This window comes from Perognathus longimembris, chromosome 18 (genome assembly GCF_023159225.1).
Source record: "Perognathus longimembris pacificus isolate PPM17 chromosome 18, ASM2315922v1, whole genome shotgun sequence".
Classification (NCBI taxonomy): Eukaryota; Metazoa; Chordata; class Mammalia; order Rodentia; family Heteromyidae; genus Perognathus; species Perognathus longimembris.
In genome coordinates, this window is record NC_063178.1 from 43,116,717 (window position 1) to 43,128,886 (window position 12,170).

Here is a 12,170-nt window from a genome sequence, read left to right on the forward strand (position 1 = left end):
CCTTTTTCACTTAACGCTGGCCCTTTACCACTTGATCCACAGCTCTGCTTAACATCTTGACTTTTTATGAAATGTAGTCTATAGTTACAGCTGAGTAGTTTACTTAGTCTGTTTCCTGCCAGAAGAAGATTAGGGATCTAGTGATCTCTTTCCATGACTATTATTGTCTCTTTCCTTTCATGTTGGCAAAGCTTTCTGATAGAATGTGGTGAAAACTTTTAGTTTCCTGTGAATTTCATTGGGGCTTGTCCTCTTACACAAATGTTACACTTACATAAAATCTCTTCAGAATATGGGCTCTGCTAAGGTGCTAAGTTACAACATTCTCAAGCCTTGCAGAAAGTCTGTTTGATTGAGAGGATCTGTAAGGCATATCCTTAATCTTCTTAAGGAAGTTTTTTGTGTAACTGGTTAATATTATAAGATACCACCATTGATCTTTCTGTGGTCTTAGCCAAGTTTTTTCTAGTCACCCTCAGTTTTATTTTTAGGCCAAATTTTAGCATCTGGATTCAAATTTTCTCTTGGATCCAGGACAAAAAATATCAACAAATAAAATATCCAGCACAATCCAATTAAAATATTTTTAGCAAGATCATTGAGTTAATTTGGCGCATTTCCTATTCTGTATTACCAGAGGTGATAGTGTTGTGAAGTTTCTACTATAATAAATAAGGGTCCTCCTTCCTCCAAATTTTCAAAAATATTTTCCTCCTTTTCAGCCAGTAGACAAAGCAAACCCAATGTCCAGATTTCTTTTGAATTACTGTTCAGTGCAATTTCTCTTACATGCCCTTCAAAATCCATCCAACCTCTGCTAAGCTCCAAAACTTAGTTCCACATTTTTTGCATATTTTATTTTGACAGCACCCCATATCAAGTATCAATATTTGTACTAATTACTTATTCTTCTGTTACATATTATCCCAAAACATAACAATTGTAAACAAGAAGCAGTTTTTTCTCATTGGCTGGGTCAGAATTTTGGGTGTGGCTTCTGTCTCAGGGTGCCTCAAAAGTTTGTAATCATGATGTCAGCCAAGACTGTGAGCTCATCGAATGTTCATCCAGGGAAAATTCTGCCTCCATGCTCACTCGTGGTTGTTGGTAGGATTTAGTTCATATCCTGTTGGCCAGGAGCCACTTTTATTTCCTTGCAAAATGGATGCTGTCTGCAGCACAGTTAATTTCCAGCATGGCAGCCATCAGAATAAGAAGACTAGTTTAGAAAGACAGACATCACAATCTTTTTGTAATCTACTCTTATAAATCGCATCCGACCACTTGTCCCCTTGGTCTTTATAAAAAGCTAGTCACTAAGGTTCAGCCTGCTATGAGAAAAGAAGATTAGATAGGGCATGAATACTAGGAGGCAATATGATCATTGGTTGCTATTTGCACATAATGGCGAATCTATATTTATCGGATTTGAAAATTGGAAGACTATATATAACACACCAATGAAATAATATTTACATAACACATTTACTAATGAAATCTTTACAGCCCTGTAATTTACTGAAACTTGAAAATAATTTTATGGGTCTTTGCATAAAAACTATGCTTTTCTTCCTACACAAAGGTACCTCTTGTTTATATGCTTTCTGAGTGTGATGGAATGTTAAGGCTTTTTGAAAGATATTTTGCAGTCAGGCACATCTGATGTTTGAGCAAATGAATCATTTGCCATTTTTTTTTCTTTTTCAAAGATAGTAACATGTCAGTATTTACAAAATATGTAAAGTGACATTACGTAAATTCTGAGACCAAAATTATCCCTTCACTTTTCCATTAATTTTGGAATTATGAAGAGGTGTGTTGCTTATATTTTTGGTAGAATAATTGGGCTTTGACCCTAGAAGTACATATACATATAAAGATCCTGCTGTTTTTGGTATTAGAGGAAGGGGACTGGAATGAATGTTTGTTACAGTGACTTATACTTGTCCTGGAAAATATATTTTCATTAAAAAATGGAACTCTTTGAAGTTTTCTTGATAGTCATGCCCCTATGTATTCATTATTCCTATGCCAAACCACTTCAACTCTTGGCCCAGAAATTACTTAATCTAACAAACAGTGATGGAAAGTGGCCTGAAAAATAAAAGTAATTATATTTTCCATAAATTGTTTTAATGTTCTTTCCTTCAAAATGTGGCTTTTATGGTCTGAAAAACACATTGATATTTAGCTTGAAATTATATAGTGAGTACATTTGAGTAAATTTTTTTCCTTGTCCTGAAGCTTGAACTCAGGGCCTGGGCACTCTCCCTGAGCCTCTTTGTGCTCAAGGCTATCTAGTACTCTACCACATGAGCCACAGTGCCACTTCTGGCTTTTTCTGAGTAATTTGTTGGAGATAAAAAAGTCTCACAGTCTTTCATCAGATGTCAGCCTCATGAGTAACTAGGATTACAGGTGTGAGCCACCAGTTCCCAGCAAGTTTTTTTTTTTAATCTATAAGCTTTGGAGGCATTCTTTTTCTTCCATGTTTGCCACAAAGTAGAGTGGATTCCTTTGCAGTTATAGTAGAAAACCTTAAGGTGTGGGAATTGGATGGGGCAAGGGTTTGCATAGATGCTTAAAGCTACTTGTTCAGAACTACAGCTAAATCTTTGTATTTATGATGTTGGGAAAAATCACCAAGAACAGGAGCAATATTATGAAATAATATTGTAGACTTCTAATCATGCTATAAGATAATATATAGCACATTTTTAAACTATCCATAAATTTATTTCTTTTCCTTTTAAAAGGCAATATAATATTACAAAGCAAGATGGGCAACATCACTAAGATGGTAGTTGGTAAATTTTTGCCTACTTCTTAGTTTTGTGCCAGTTCTGAAGCTTAAACTCATTCTCAATTGACTTTTTCATAAAAAATAAAATACTTGAAAGACTCATAGTTTCTTACCGTGATTTCAAAGCAGAGCCTTTGTTTTTTTGCAAACTTACAATTTCATTTACTCATGTGAAAATAATTATACTTCTGTTTTCTTTTCCTTCTTCCCAGATTCATCTTGTGGCTGTCTAAAAGCCTCCACTCAGCAGGGTGCCATCGATGTTTATGTCAGCCAACTGGGGAAAGTGGAATTGAAATTACACAAAGGTGAGCCTACTGGGACATTATGCTTTGATATGTGAAATAAAGAAGGTCTATAGCACTCAGGAAACAGATGGTCATATTACCTATACTGACACAGTAACTTCCCTCAAACAACATGGTAGAACCTGATTTAAAGACTGGTCACTTAGCTCTCTAGGTGAATAATCTTTCCAACTTTTGGGACCATGGCCACAAAGATGATCTTTCCCTCTATAGTATAAACAAAATTGTTGTGATATTATGATTGTCTCTTGTAGCAGAATTTTTAATGTTACTCTGTGAGTATTTCCGATTACTCATGTCTGAAATACTATTGTTTGGAGGGAAAATGTTCCCATAAGTTGGAACTTTCCTGCCAGCCTGTAAGAGGACCTCCTCAGAGTATCACAGTGAGTAAGAATGTCTATTGTAACATGTGATTCTAAAATACAGGTGTCATCACGTCATCACAAAGATTCCTAAAGCAATTACTGACTTCATCTCTCCTTTTAATTTAATCTCTCATATAAGTAATTTATTCTGAGCTTTCAAGCATTTTATTTAAAATGGCATACTTTTTATTCATCTGAATACTAAGTTTATGTGAATCTGTGCATGAACACATATGTTCATGGTGAAAAGTGACTTGGGTAGTGTAGCTGGGAGAACTGACATGGTCTGAGTACAGAAAGTGAAGAACTATATTACTCTATAAAGCAATTCAAAAACAAAGTCTTAAAAATAAAATCTAGAAGTTCTTGCATAGTTTTTGCATTTCCTTGTTCTGGCTAACAGAACAAGGAATGTGTTTCCTTACAGAGACTGATGGTTCTTGTTATTAAAATTTCCTTGTCATGTAATCGTTTTTTTTTTTTTTTTTTTTATCAATAAGCTTTCCTGCTAGCGTGTCAAGGCATATCTCCAGAGCCTTGACATCTGAAACTGAAGTTATTTCCAAACACACAGTTGTGATTTTCCCTGGACACCCTCCCTTTTTTTCTTTAAACTTTCTGACTTTTTTTTGCCAGTCCTGGTGCTTGAACTCATGGCCTGAGCACTGTCCCTGGCTTCTTTTTGGTCAAGGATAGCACTCTATTACTTGAGCCACAGAGCCACTTCTGGCCTTTTCCATATATGTGGTGCTGAGGAATCGAACCCAGGGCTTCATGTATATGAGGCAAGCACTGTTGCCACTAGGCCATATTCCCAGCCCCCTTTTTTTCTTTAAAACAGGGTGTTATCATACCATCACTAAACTACTAAGTCAGAGTAAATTGTAAATGTCATATAAGTCATATAATCTCTCTCTCATGGAAAAAAAACCCATAAACCAGTAAAGTACCTATTAACAATAGCAAAACAGAGCATTGAATAAGCAGCTTTTATGTGAGTTATTGGCAAAAAAAAAAAGGAAACAAATAGTTTTAAGACTTTTGAAGATTTTTACTCTCTATCCACTTAAACTAGTTTCAAGTATTGGTTAGAATGTTGTTCTAGCAACCTAATGAAACAGTGTATGATGTTGCAAAGTTTGATTACAATTAGTTTTGTATTTTCTTCTACTGGGACCATGTTACTGGAAGAAGCTTAAAAATAAATGGAAACATAAAATTCTATCTGTTGATTTCTTAATTCTCACTATACTTGGGGAACGGCAATTTTTTCTTTTTTAAAGACTAATGGAAAGTTAGTCAGGATTCTGTTGCTTAATGGTTAGTAAAGACATCTGGAATCCATTCCAGTTTGGCATTGCCTTGTTGTGGCTTCAGAGCTAGCCACCTCAGTCTCTAAGCCTTCCCTGTTTCACCATGGGGGCAGAGATGGAGATAGTACTGTTTGCATTGGTTAACACTTTCAAAGATTTCTGTAATCTTAGCTACTCAGGGGGCTGAGATCTGAGACTTGTTCAATGCTATCCCTGGCATTAGAATTCATAAGATTCTTATCTCCAAGTAATCACACACACACACACACACACACACATACACACACACACACACACACACAGAGCAGGAAACATGTCGTTCAGCAGTGGTTCAGTGGTAGAGCAATATCCTTGAGCCAAAACAAAACAACAACAAAAAGCTCAGGGACAGTGGCCACATGCTGAGTTCAAGTACCAGAACTGGCACCAAAACAACCAAAAAAGAAGATTTATTTATTTAGATCATGTTGATGTTGTTCATGTAAGAACATTTTCACTTTTGAGACATTCTTTCAGAATAATTTCTTATTTATTGTCAAAGTGATGTACAGATGGATTACAGTTTCATATGTAAGGGAGTGGGTACATTTCTTGTAAAATTTGTTACCTCCTCCATCATTTCCCCCTTCCCCACCCTCTTTTCCTCTCCCCCATGAATTGTTCAGTTGATTTACACCAAATGGTTTTGTAAGTATTGCTTTTGGAGTCATTTGTTTTTCTTTTCTTTGTCTCTCGATTTTGATATTCCCTTTCTAGTTCTAATACCAGTATATACAGTATCTAGTATAATCAGATGAGATATAGTGATAGCATGGGGACAACTACAGGCAGGGGATACTAGAGGATCATCACCAACAACAAAAAAAATCTACCATTTCACATGGCATGTTGAAAGTAATTACAACAGTGATATAATATAATATAATTTCCATAACACAGAGTTCATTTCACTTAACATCATCTTATGTGTTCATAAGGACATAGCTATTGGGCTCTTGTGATCCTCTGCTGTGACTAACCTAAACCTATACTAATTATTCCCTCTGGGAGAAACCATGGAGTACATGTTTCTTTGGTTCTAGCTCACTTCACTGAGTATAGTTTCTTCCAAGTCCTTCCATTTCCTTAGGAAAGGGGCAATGTCATTCTTTATGATAGAGGCATAAAATTCCATTGTGTATATGTACCTCATTTCCTGATCCATTCATCTACTGAGGGGCTTCTGGGTTGGTTCCATAGTTTAGCCATGACAAATTGTGCTGCAATGGACATTGTTGTGCTTGTGGCTTTAGTGTGCCCTTGTTTGTCGTCTTTTGGGTAGATGCCCAAGTGTGGGGCTGTTGGGCCCTAGGGGAGCTCTACATTTAGCCTTCTGAGGAATCTCCATACTGCCCCTTGTTTGTCGTCTTTTGGGTAGATGCCTAAGTGTGGGGCTGTTGGGCCCTAGGGGAGCTCTACATTTAGCCTTCTGAGGAATCTCCATACTGCTTTCCAGAGTGGCTGAACAAACTTACATTCCCAACAATGAAGTAGGATTCCCATTTGGCCACATCCCATCCAGCATTTGTTACTGTTAGTTTTCCTGATAATGGACATTCTTACTTGGGGTGACATGGAATCTCAGTGTTGTTTTGATTTGCATTTCTTTTATGGCCAGTGATGTAGAGCACTTCTTCATGTGTCTATTGGCCATTCTCATTTCCTCTTCAGTGGTTTCTTTTTAGGTCTTTAGCCCACTTGTTGAGGGGGCTGTTGGTTCTTTGAGAATTTATTTTGGAGGAATTTAATTTTTTTAGTTCTGCATATATTTTAGTTATGAGGCTTTTGTCCATTGTATAGCCGGTAAAGACATTCTCCCTATCTGTGGGCTTTCTGTTTATCTTGCAAGCTAAGGCCTTTGCCATGCAGAAGCTCTGCAGTTTGATGCAGTCCCATTTGTCCAAATTGTCTTTGATTTGTTGCATTTTTGGGCCTTTGTTAAGGAAGTTTCGTCTTGTGCCAAGGAGCCCACGTGTTTATCCTACTCCTTCTTGTAGTGTATTCAAGGTATCTGTTTTTGTTTCAAGGTCTTTGATCCATTTGGAATTGATTTTGGTGCAGGAGGATATATAAGGATCTCATTTTACTTTGTTGCATGTGTTGAACCAGTTTTTCCAGCACCATTTGATAAAGAGGCTATCTTTCTTCCATCCTATTTTTTTAGCTCCTTTTATCAGAGTTTAAGTAGGCATCATTCTGTGGGTTCAGGTCTGGGTCTTCAGTTCTGTTCCATTGGTCCTCAGGCCTGTTCTTGTGCCAGTACCAAGCTGTTTTTTTTTTTTTTTTTTTTTTTTTTACTATAGCTTTGTAATACAGCTTGAAGTTTGGTATTGTAATTCCTCCAGCACTGTTCTTTCTACTTAAGATTGTTTTTGCTATTCGGGGTCTTTTATGTTCCATATGAATTTCTGGATTGCTTCTTCTATTTCATTAGTAAATGGTGTTGGGATATTAATGGGTATTGAATTGAATTTGTAGATAGCCTTTGGTAAGATTGCCATTTTCACAATATTAATCCTACCCAATTCAGGAGCTTGGGAGGTTTTTCCATTTTCTTAGTTCTGCCTTAATTTTGTTTATCATGTTTTTAAAGTTATCATCATACAGGTCTTTCACTTCTTTATCTAAGGCTATGGCTAGGTATTTTATGTTTTTTGAGGCTATTTCAAAAGGAATTGACAGTGGAGTGTTAAAATCTCCAACTATCAATGTTTTTGGATCTATGAGTGTTTTTTAGAGTCAGTAGTGGTTGTTTGATGAAGGTGGGTGCTCCTGTATTTGGGGTGTAGATATTTAAGGGTGGTTATATCCTCCTATAGGAGATCCCTTTATTAGTATGTAGTAACCTTCTTTCTCACTTCTTACCGTTTTTAATTTGAAGTCTATTTTTTTCTGATAATATGATTGCAACTCCAGCCTGCTTATGGGGTCTGTTTGCTTGGTAGATTTTATTCCAGTCTTTCACTTTTAGAAAATGTTTACTTTTTCTGGGTAGATGTGTCTCTTGGAGGCAGCAGAAACATGGCTCTTGCTTTTTGATCCAACTTATGAACCTATGTCGTTTAAGTGGAGAATTAAGTCCATTAATGTTGAGAGTTAGGATTGAGAGATGATTGTTTGTTCCTTTCATTATAGCTATCTGGTTAAGACCTGTGTCTTCCAATTCTTGATCTAATATTTTAGTTTTCTATTTAGGGTTAATTTCTCTGTCCGTATTGTGATCTTGATTATTTTCCGTGTGTAGGACATCCTTGAGGATTTTCTCTAAAGCTGGTTTGGTGGAGATATATTGTTTCAGTTTTTCCTTACTGTGGAAAACTTTTATTTGATCTTCGGCTATGAATGAGAGTTTAGCTGGTACAGTACTTTTGGTTGATAGTTCTTTTTCTTTAGGGTGTGGCATACCTCATTCCAGGCTCTTCTTGCTTTCATGGTATCTGCTGAGAAATCTGAAGTAATTCTGATAGGTTTTCCTTTATATGTGATGATCTTCAGTTCCCTAAAAGCTTTAAGGATTCTTTCCTTGGTCTGTATTGATCCTCTTTTTTTTTTTTTTTAAAGTTTTTATTATCAAACTGATGTGCAGAGAGGTTACAGTTTCATACGTTAGGCATTGGATACATTTCTTGTACTGTTTGTTACCTTGTCCCTCATACCCCCCTCCCCCCTTCCCCTTCCCCTTTTCCCCCTGAGGTGTTCAGTTCACTTACACCAAACAGTTTTGCAAGTATTGCTTTTGTAGTTGTTTGACTTTTTTTACCCTGTGTCTCTCAATTTTGGTATTCCCTTTCAATTTCCTAGTTCCAATACCAGTATACACGGTTTCCAATATACTCAGATAAGATTACAGAGATAGTGTAGGTACAAACACAGGAAGGTGATACAAGAACATCATCAATATTAGAAGCTACAGATACACATGGAACATTGAAAGTAGTTACAACTGTGATATAACAATTGTCTCCATAACATGGAATTCATTTCACTTAGCATCATCTTAGATATTCATAAGGGTATAGCTATTGGGCCCTGTGATGCTCTGCTATGAGTTGCCTACACCTGTACTAATTATTCCCAATAAGGGAGACCATAGAGTCCATGTTTCTTTGGGTCTGGCTCACTTCACTGAGTATATTTTTTTCCAAGTCCTTCCATTTCCTTACAAATGGGACAATGTCATTCTTTCTGATAGAGGCATAAAATTCCATTGTGTATATGTACCACATTTTCCTGATCCATTTGTCTACTGAGGGGCATCTGGGTTGGTTCAAGATTCTCGCTATGACAAATTGTGCTGCGATGAACATTGTTGTGCTGGTGGCATTACTGTGATTTTGTTTGTGGTCTTTTGGATAGATACCCAAAAGTGGGGCTGCTGGGTCATAGGGGAGCTCTATATTTAGCCTTCTGAGGAATCTCCATACTGCTTGCCAGAGTGGCTGAACCAGACTACATTCCCACCAACAATGAATTAGGGTTCCCTTTTGGCCACATCCCCTCCAACAATTGTTATTGTTAGTTTTCTTGATATATGACATTTTTACTGGGGTGAGATGGAATCTCAATGATGTTTTGATTTGCCTTTCTTTTATGGCCAGTGATGTTGAGCATTTTTTCATATGTCTCCTGGCCATTCTCATTTCCTCATCAGAGAAGTCTCTTTGTAAGTCTTTAGCCCACTTGATGAGGGGGCTATTGGTTCTTTGCGGTTTTGTTTTGGAGGAAGGTAATTTTTTTTCTTCTGCATATATTTTAGATATTAGGCCTTTGTCTGTTGAATGGCCGTTAAAGATTTTCTCCCAGTCTGTGGGCTTTCTGTTTATCTTGCGAGCTATGTCCTTTGCCATGCAGAAGCTCTGCAATTTGATGCAGTCCCATTTGTCCAACCTTTCTTTGATTTGTAGCCTTTCTGGGATTTTCTTAAGGAAGTTCTGTCCTGTGCCAAGGAGCCCAAGTGTTTCTCCTACTCCTTCCTTTAGTGTTTTCAGGGTGTCTGTTTTGATTTCGAGGTCTTTAATCCATTTGGAATTGATTTTGGTGCAGGGTGATATATAAGGATCTAGTTTTAGTTTGTTGCATGTGTTGAGCCAGTTTTGCCAGCACCATTTGTTAAAGAGGCTATCTTTCTTCCATACTATTGTTTTAGCTCCTTTATCAAAGATTAAGTAGGCGTAGTTCTGTGGGTTCATTTCTGGGTCTTCAATTCTGTTCCATTAGTCTTCAGGCCTGTTCCGGTGCCAATACCAAGCTGTTTTTTATTACTACAGCCTTATAATAAAGCTTGAAGTTGGGTATTGTAATTCCTCCAGCACTGTTCTTTTTGCTTAGGATTGTTTTTGCTATTCATGGTCTTTAATTACTCCATATGAATTTCTGGATTGCTTCCTCTATTTCATCAAAAAATGGTGTTGGGATATTAATGGGTATTGCATTGAATTTGTAGATAGCCTTAGGCAATATTGCCATTTTGATTATATTAATCCTCCCAATCCAGGAGCATGGGAGGGTTTTCCATTTCCTTAGTTCTGACTTAATTTCGTTTTTCAAGCTTTTGAAGTTCTCATCAAAGAGGTCTTTCACTTCTTTGGTTAAAGTTATTCCTAGGTATTTTATATTTTTAGGGGCTATTGCAAAAGGAGTTGCTTTCCTGATTTCAGCCTTGGTCTTCGGGTCGTTAGCATAGAGAAAGGCCGTAGATTTTTGAAGGTTTATTTTATATCCTGCAACTTTGCCAATGTTTTGGATCAGCTCTAGTAGCTTGGGGGTAGAGTCTATGGGATTCTTTAGGTATAGGATCATGTCATCTGCGAAGAGAGAAAGTTTAACTTCATCTTTTCCTATTTGGATCCCCTTTATATTTTCTTCTTGCCTAATTGCTCTGGCTAGGAATTCTAGTACTATGTTGAAGAGCAGGGGAGAGAGTGGACATCCCTGCCTTGTTCCTGATTTTAAAGGGAATGGCTTCAGTTTTTCCCCATTTAGAGTTATGCTTGCTGTTGGTTTGTCATAAACTTCCTTGATTATATTCAGGAATGTTCCCTGGAATCCCAGTTTTTCCAGGGCTTTTAGTATAAATGGGTGCTGGATTTTATCAAACGCTTCTTCCGCATCCAGAGATAAAACCATGTGGTTCTTTTGCTTGCTCCAGTTGATGTGGTGGATTACATTAATTGACTTGCGTATATTAAACCAACTTTGCATCCCTGGAATGAAGCCAGTTTGATCGTGGTGTATGATTTTTTTGATAACCTGTTGAAGTCGATTGGCCAGAATTTTGTTGAGAATTTTTGCATCTATGTTCATCAGGGAGATCGGTCTGTAGTCCTCTTTCCGTGATGAGTCCCTGCCTGGTTTTGGGATGAGGGTTATACTGGCTTCATAGAATGAGTCTGGTAGTGAACGTTCTCTTTCAATTTCACTGAAGAGTTTGAGAAATATTGGTGTGAGTTCTGTCTTGAATGCCTTGTAGAATTCTGCAGTGAATCCGTCTGGACCTAGATGTGTCCAAATTATCTCTGTATAGGGAATTTTCCTTTTCTTTGTAAGTACTGTAAAGGGATTAATGGAAATTTGAATTCCTTACCAAATATGGAGTCCACTGGCAGTAGCGGTGTGTAAAGTGTCCAGATCATCAGTTTGCTAACACAGGGGGAAACCAGTGCCTCCCAAGAGCTGCAAGTTTCCTAGCTTATGGGGAGCCCTTGGGGATGGCATTGGCCTGCATGGCTCTTGGTTTATCTACACTCACAGCAGTTGTCCTTGGGATCCTTGTGAAACATCACAACTTCCACATTGTCAAGGCTAACAACCAGGTTTTCAGCTACATCTGGCTTATCTCCCTTGTCTTCTGTTTCCTCTATTCCTTGCTCTTTATTGGCTGTCTGCTAGAGCCAGCCAGTGGCGAGAAGGAAATCTCGAATGAGCGGGGCGAAGATTAAAGAAAAGGAAAAATACAAGACAAGAGAAAAAAGACAAGAGGCAAAGATGGGGTTCAGAAGGTCTGCAACTTAAGATTGTAACTCAAGACTGCAGCCACGTTTATTCTTAACTTCCAGCTTATATGCAGTTTTGGAACCAGGGAATAGCATAGGGTTGCTAAAATTCAAGAACACAAAGAAGCTTTGAAGTTCGTAACATTTGATGGCAGTAAACACAGGATGAGGTTGATTAACATAGGAATGTACTCCAGGGGACATAGCAGAGCAATTCTGGGTAGGGGCAGAGATACCCTTAAACAAATGTCTTTACACTTAGCATATCCTTGTGATAGCAACACAGCCAGAGATCAAAATGAGATTAACTTCTGGCTCTGCTCCCTACAGCTGTCCCAAGACAGTCA

At 37.6% G+C, this 12,170-nt stretch overlaps 1 pseudogene; it reads left to right on the plus strand.

Moving 5' to 3' along the window:
- Positions 1–11,769, plus strand: part of LOC125366987 — a 35,034-nt pseudogene extending 23,265 nt beyond the window's left edge.
- Positions 11,770–12,170: the final 401 nt, after the last annotated feature.